The sequence below is a fragment of the Mastomys coucha genome, unplaced genomic scaffold, assembly GCF_008632895.1.
Source record: "Mastomys coucha isolate ucsf_1 unplaced genomic scaffold, UCSF_Mcou_1 pScaffold15, whole genome shotgun sequence".
NCBI lineage: Eukaryota > Metazoa > Chordata > Mammalia > Rodentia > Muridae > Mastomys > Mastomys coucha.
Genome location: NW_022196897.1, coordinates 97,239,316 through 97,247,711, shown reverse-complemented (window position 1 = coordinate 97,247,711; position 8,396 = coordinate 97,239,316).

Below are 8,396 nucleotides of genomic sequence, written 5' to 3'. Positions count from 1 at the left end.
CTTAATGTGCTCTCTGGAGTTAGGCGATCCACTTGCAGGGAAGGGGCAGAGGAGGACGCTGAACCCCCGGCATTTAACTTTTATAAATTATTTTGATGACTTAAATAAATGTCAGTACAAAGTTGTATATTTTAAAATAAATTTTATTAGTTTAATAAAAAAAGAAATTAAACATACACACACACACACACACAGAGAAAAACAGTTATAAATCAACTGAACATTTCCTTGTTTAAGTAAGTCTGAGCGACTAGAGTCTTAAGAGTTTGCTCCATGGTGATTAAAGTAACACACGGACAGTCCAAATACTGAATCTGTGTTGACAGATTAGGCTCTCACTTATCATTCCAGGTCACATTTCCTTAGGTAGTCTGGTGTTATCCAACTGTTTTCTCATTGACATGGCCATATATATTATTCTCCTTGTGTTTTTCATGTAAAATGAATACTGAAATTTAACAAATGCTAGTTATATTTTTAATCCAAATTTTAAGGATATTTAGCTAGATGTTAATTACTTTACATGTTAAGCTTTGAAACCTTATCTGTAAATTATTTCAGATCCATAAACATCAAAAGGTGGTACAATCTCTTTATGCCCTTTACCTAACCTTAGATTCCCCTAACACTGTCATTATTCATCTGCTCAGCACACATTCCAGTCCATGGGGCACCAACATTACTATAAACTCCAGTTTATCCAGGCTTAACTCATCTTTGTTCTTTTAAAATTCATATCTCTTTTCTGTCCATGTTCAATACTCGATACTATGTTATACTTATTGTGTTTTCTGAGTTTCACTCAACAATACTTAGTGTGGTTATTTTTAAAGCTGTGAGTTTTCATAATATTTCTAATTTAATTAAAGTACTCGAGTTTTGTTATACAGTAATACCACACACTTTTAATCCCAGCAATTAGAGGCAGACAAAGGTGGATCTCTGATTTCAAGGCTAACCTGGTCTACAGAGTGAGTTCCAGGACAGACAGGGTTACAGAGAGAAACTCTGTCTGAAGGGAAAAAATAGTAGACTTAGGTCCATGATTTTTGTAAGGAACATTCAAGAACGAAAACTCTTTATTGAATAATATTTGGGTCTATGACAACTATATGATATCATATTGATGTTGATCCCACAAATAGAATTTGATTCAACAATGTTACAAAGGGATAAATGGTTTTTTAGATGTTACATGTAATTTTTATTCTTTCTTCCTCTGTAAATAATCATTTTCCTCCATTTTAACCTATGAACTCCATAGTTCATTATCATTTCTAAATATAACCATTTAAATATTTTGAGTACAAGCAAATGTTAATTTCAACTTCATCCCAGTTTGATTGGAGGCCAAGTGGAACAGGTACATGATATCTACTTGCATTCTTCTCTTGACTCATTCTCTCTCTCTATTCAAATAAAACTCAGGACCTTCTTCTTATTCTAGTTATACTTTTAGACTTTACACTTGTATTTCAAGCCTATCAATTGACTTACTAGTCTCAGAAGGGCTCACTGAAATATCTTGGCAGGAAAGTATCTTATTGAGATCCTCACATTCTTGTCTCATCCAAGTCCTTTAGACCAATTCTGTATTAGTGGGCATTTTAACACTTTGTCAGGAAACTTTAACACAAAACAACACTTATCAACATGAATAAATTTAAATTCCTCAAACTTAGATCAAGGACCATACAAATAATTTTTCCTTTTCCCCCTAGCCCCCATGATGTAATTTCTGAAGTGGGAATTTACTTAAGTATTTTGATCAGTCATTTGTTTCATTGTACTGGGCCAGCTAACCAATGTCTGAAAACAATCATGGGAGTTATATGTTAAAATAGCTGTCTGGAAGCTGCCTCCATGTGATCTCACAAAGCACAAGGTCAAAAAAAGAAAAAGCAACCTCTCATCCAAAGAAAGAAACAGAGTAAAACTTTATAACAAAGAAGTGAGGAGGCACCTGAGAAATGTGAAGAAAAATGAGAAACACACCCATAGGAAGTAAACCAATAGATTTTATGAAGAAATAACATCCATAATGTATAAAGAACTCACTAAACTAAGCAACCACCTCAATAAGTAGGATAAATAGCAAATATATCAGAAGATGAAGTACAAAATGACCACTAAACACACAAAACAAAACAAAAAAACAAAGAAAAATTCAACATGCTTAGCTATTGGAGAAGTAAAAATTGAGATTCCATTCCTCTTCATTCATAGCACCTATCATTCAGAAAGCAAACAATGGGATCTCATCCCTCCCCATTCATAACAACTATCATTCAGAAAACAAACACTACAGTGAGATTCCATCCCTCCCCAGTCATAATGGCTATTGTTCAGAAAACAAACAACAGATATGCATAAATTGTTTTAGGAACTATGGAAATCAGGATGGAAGCTCCTCAAAACACTAGAAATAGAACTATCCTATGAACCAACTACATCACTTCTGAGTATATGGACCCAAAAGTCTATAAGGCAAATTTCTATAAAGATCCCTTCCCATCTGGTACACTGCATCGGTACTCACAATAACTGCATGTGCTAGTTAGTTTTTGTCAACTTGACACAAGCTAGCATCTCCTGGGAAGATAGAACCTTAACTGAGGAATTGCCTCCATTGGATTGGCCTGCAGCATGTCTGTCTGTAAAGCATTTTTTTCTTTATTAGTGATTGATATGGGAGGGTCAGTCTGCTGTTGGGGATGCCACTCGGTGGGAAGTGATCCACAGTTATAAGAGAATGGATACAGAAAATGTGGTACATTTATACAATGAAGTACTACTCAGCTATTAAAAACAATGAATTTGTGAAATTCTTAGGGAAATGGATGGATCTGGAGAATATCATCCTGAGTGAGGTAACCCAATCACAAAAGAACACCCATGGTAAGCCTAGAAGCTTGGAATACCCAAAATATCCACAAACCACAAGAAACTCAAGAAGAAAGACCAAGGTATGGATACTTCCATCCTTCTTAGAAGGGGGAACAAAATACTCATAGAAGGAGTTGCAGAGATAAACTATGGAACAGAGACTGAAGAAAGGACAATCTAGAGACTGCTCCACCTGGGAACCCTTCCCATATACAATCACCAAACCCAGACATTATTGTCGATGCCAATAAGGGCTGGCTGACAGGAGCCCGATATAGCTGTTTCCTGAGAGGCTCTGCCAGTGCCCAACTAATACAGAAGTAGAGTTTCACAGCCATCCATTGGACTGAGCACAGGGTCCCCAGTGAAGGAGCTAGAGAAAGGACCCAAGGAGCTGAAGGGTTTGCAGCCCCTTAGGAGGAACAACAATATGAACTAACCAGTACCCTCAGAGCTCTCAGGGACTAAACCACCAACCAAAGAGTATACACATGGTGGGACTCATGGCTCCAGCAGCATATGTAGCAGAGGATGACCTAGTTGGTCATCAATGGGAGGAAAGGCCTTTGGTTCTGTGAAGTTTCTATGCCCCAGTGTAGGGGAATGTCAGAGCCAGGAAGGGAGAGAAGATGGATTGGTGAATGGAGGAGTTTGGGGGGGTTGGGGGGTGGAGGATGGGGAAGAGAATATTTTTTTTGTTTTGTTTTATTTTTGTTTTTTGTTTTTTGTTTTTTTTTCTGGAGGGGAAACCTAGAAAAGGGATATCATTTGAAATGTAAATAAAGAAAATATCTAATAAAAACAAAAAAAGAAAGAAAGCTGAATAAGCTTTGGAGAGCAAACCAGGAATCAGCATTTCTCCATGGTCTCTGATACAGTCCCTGACTCCAGCCTTTTGCCTTGAGCCCCTGCCTTGGCTTTTCTTCATGATGTACTGTAACTTGTAAGTTGTTCCTTCAAGTTGCTTTTGCTCAGCATTTTATTACAACAACAAAAACCAAACTATGACACTAAGCTCCAGAACTCCCCCTGCATGTCTGTTAACAGAAAAAAGAATAACAACAACAAAACCAAAAAACCCAACTTATTGTGTGTGTGTATATTTAGCCATAAAGAAAAATAAAATTATGTAATTTAGTGGGGAATGCATACAATTTGACATCACCATATTTTTTTCAAAAGTCAGACCCAGAAGAATATACGACAAATATTATGTATTTTCTTTTATTTTCAGGTGGTTGAGTTCTTTTTTTTTCTTGGTAGAATCCTTTTATTTAGCATTTTGACCTTTATGTACATTCACTACAATTATGCTGTTTCAATAAAAATAAACAAAAACAGTATCATTTGATCAAACAGTGTAGGTCTAATTTTCAGGATTTTTTATTTTTAATTTTATTTTTTTGAAATGTTATGTATATGAGTGTGTTTCTTGGATCTATACCTGTGGAGCACCCTTTGTATGCCTGGAGCTCAGAGGACAAAAGAGGGTTGTTAGATCCCCTGGAAGTGGTGTAACAGATAGGTATGAACAGATAGTTTGAATGCTTAGAGTTGAACCTGGATATTCTGGAAGAGCAGCCAATGTTCTTAACTTCTGAGTCATCACTCTAGCCCTTATTAGGAAAAAAAATAAGATTAACTTTAAATAATGTATGATTTTATATTCAATTAGACTTTCTCATACTCAGTTCTCTCTCTTCATTCATTCACTCTCTCTGATGACTATTTAGTTTCCCTTTCTGAGTGAGTTTTGCACTCCCTCCCTTGGGACCTCCATAACGCCCAGTTTTTTGGGGGTCTATAGATTGCAGAGTGGTTATCCTGCCTTTAATGGCTAATGTCCATTTATAAGTGAGAACACACTATACATGTTTTCTGGGTCTGGGTTACCTCACTCAGGATGATATTCTCAAATTCCATTCATTTGCTTTTAAAATTTGTAATGTCTTTGTTTTTAATAGCAGCATATTGATTCATTGTGTGTAGATGTACCATATTTTCTTTCTATAGTCTTCAGTCGACAGACATGTAAGTTGTTTCCAGGTTTTGGCTATTATAAATAAAGCTTCTGTAAACATAGTTGAGCAAGTATCTTCATGAAATGGTGGAGCATCTTTTGTGTACATGCCCAGGAGTGGTATAGCTGGGTCTTGAGGTAGAAATATTCCCAGTTTTCTGAGAAACTGCCAAATTGATTTCTAATATGGTTTTCCAAGTTTTACTCCCACCAGCAACAGAAGAGTGTTCTACTTGCCACCATGTACTGTCACATGATGTTTTGATCTTAGCCATTCTGATTGGTGTAAGATGAAATTTCATGGTCATTTTGATTTGCATTTCCTTGATGACTAATAACATTGAATGTTTCTTAGGGGAGGAGGAGGAGATTAGGGATGGCTATAAGGGTGGGGAGGGGTGGGAAAGGGCTTGGAGTAAGAATGAAAATCTGTGGGGGGCATCTCTGGGACTATCTAGAGGCCTGGGAGAGGGGAGGATACAGGGAGTCTATGTGGCTAAACCTAGCTGAGATTCCTACCAGATGGGGATATAGAGATTGAAGTGGCCACCTCCTATATCTAGGCAGGACTTCCAGAGGAGGGGACAAGGACATCAATCCACCCACAAAACCTTCAACCAAAAATTTGTCTTGTCTACAAGATGTGCAGAAATAATGATGGAGCAGAGACATAGGGAACAGCTTACCAATGACTGCCCCAACTTGAGACCCACCCCTTGGGAAAAGAGCCAACTCCTGATACTATTAATGATACTGCTATGCTTGCAGAGAAGAACCAAGCATAATCATCTCCTGAGATGCTTCATCCAGCAGCTGATGTAGGTAGATTCAGAGACCCATAGTTAAATATCAGGCTGAGCCTTGTAAAGAGTATGTGATAGAATTGAGCAAGCTGATGGCATGTCAAAGATACCACAAGAAAACCTACAGAGTCAACTAACCTGGGCCCATAGGGTCTCACAGAATGTGACACCAACCAGGAAGCATACAAGTAACCCTACACATTTGCTGCAAATGTGTAGCTGGTCTTCATGTGGGAATCTTAACAAGTAGAATGGGGGCTGTCTTGGTCTTTGTTCCCTGACATTGGATTCCCCTCTACTCTACCTGAATTGCCTAGTTGGGCCTACATGGGAAAGGATGTGCCTAATTCTGCTGGGACTAGATGTCCTAGGATAGTGAGTTACCCAAAGGGGTCTCCCCATTCTCTGAGGGGAAGGACAAGTAGCAGTGGGGGAGGGAGAGACAGAATTTTGTAAGGATGGCTCTGGGAGGAGAGGAAGAAGGAAGGGGGGTTGTGATTAGGGTGTAAAATGAATAAAAAATAGAGAAAAAAAGAATTTCCAAACATGATTGTCTTAGTTATCACTTTACTGTTGGAAAGAGACACCATGGATAAGGCAACTCTTACAACACAAAACTTTTACCTGGGGGCTTATTGATAGTTTTAGAAGGTTAGTCCATGGTCATCACGGACCAGAAGGTTTACCTGCTGATCTTAAACTAGCAAGCAGAGTCATTGGACCTAGTGTGGGAATTTGAAACCTTTAATCCCATCCACAGTAACACATTTCCTCTAACAAGGCCACACTTAATCCAATAAGGTCACAGCTCCTAATCTTTCCTAAATGACTCCACTAACTGGGAACTAAGCATTCAAACATAAGCCTATAGATATAAGCCTCATTCAAACTACCACAATGATTAAATTATATGTTTCCAAATTGAATTTATCTGTATATTACATTTCTGGTAAAATACCCAGAATTACCAGTTAGTGGTATTAGTTTATATTTAACAACCAGGTATGGTAGTATGTGTTTGTAATTTCATCACTTGGGAAATGGGCACAGGAGACTCAAAAGTTCAATGTTATTCTTAAATAGATAGCAAGTTTGATGCTACAAAGAGCTACACAAATCCCTGTTTCATAACAATAATGATGACAAGAATAACATATTTAAAGAAAAGAAACAATACTGGTCAAGTAACTGCATCTATGTAGTTGAAAAAATTGTTTTAGATTGCAATATATTAATTAGTATAGCTATATGTTTTATACATTTTAACTTTCACTATTATTTTACAGATTCTATATTTTATAAATACATAATGTATAAAAATAAAGAGAAGGATAAAAAATAAAAGGAACAAAATTTAATTGACCAAATCTACTCATCATTTAATGATGTTCTTGATGCTCCATTTCTGTCCCTGTAGAAAGCTAGTTCCTATGTCTAAGGTGGAGTGTCATTATAACTCTCCCTCTGTTGAATCATTTTGTATTGTTGAAGACAATCCCTTTGCTTTCTTACTCCTTAGCTCCTAAGTGCTCTGAAATGTGGGTGAATTAGGTACTCTCCAATAAATTGTCATCCCTGACAATATTAATGATACTGTTATATTTGCAGACATGAGTCTCTGGGAGGCTCTACCCAGCAGCTGACTGACCCACAGCCAAACATTGGATAGAGTCTGGGGAGCCTTGTGGAAGAGCTGGGGGAAGGACTGAGGGACCCTCAAGGGGATAGAAACTCTACAGGAAGACCAACAGAGTCAAATGACCTGTACCCTTGTGGGCTCCCAGAGACTGAATCAACAAGCAAAGAGTATACATGGAGCTGGATCTAGCTCTCCTTCATGTGGCTCCTCCCACAAGTGTAGAGGGAACTATTCTTGTCTTTGTTGCCTGCGTGGATTCCTGTTCCCTTAACTGGGCTACCTTGTCTGACCTCAGTAAGACAGGCTGTGCCTAGTCTGCAGTAGCTTGATGTGCCAGGGTTGAGTGGCACCCAAGTGGTCTTCACCCTTCTTGGAAGAGAAGGAAGGGGAAGGGATGGGGGAGGAGATGTGCAAAGGAGGGGGGCTGTGAGGGGGTTGAGGCTGTGATGAAGATGTACAGTGAATAAATGAAGAAGTTAATGGAAAAATTAGGAGAGAGATGCCCAGTGGCTCAATGAGGAAAAAAATCTCTATAAAATATTATTCAGTTTTAAAGTGAAATATAAATCAAATTAGGTGAATATATGCAGAGTAAAAATAAAAACATCGGATGAAGCTCCACTCCCAGGCGCCCTAACACACCCAGGATTATAGGATCAGAGGTGAGGAGGACACAACATATGTCCCAACACTGGGAGTATCTGGGAACATTAGGACCCTGGCACGCAGGAACTCGGTCAGACCAGTGGCACAGGTTCCTTCCAGTCTGTCTGGGCCAGTGCCCTGAGCAGACCTTGGGTGCAAACTCTGCGGCCAGTACTACAACACCCAGAGGAAGCTCCACTCCCTGGAGCGCTCTAACAAGCCCAGAATTACAGGATCCCAGAGACAATTTGACTCTGAGGAGTTCTGACACAACCAAGATCACAGGAAGGACAGGTTCCAGTCAGATGTAGCCAGGGCAGGTAGCACAAGAGATAACCAGGTGGCAGGAGGCAAGAATTAAAACATAAGCAACAGAAACCAAGGTTACTTGGCATCATCAGAA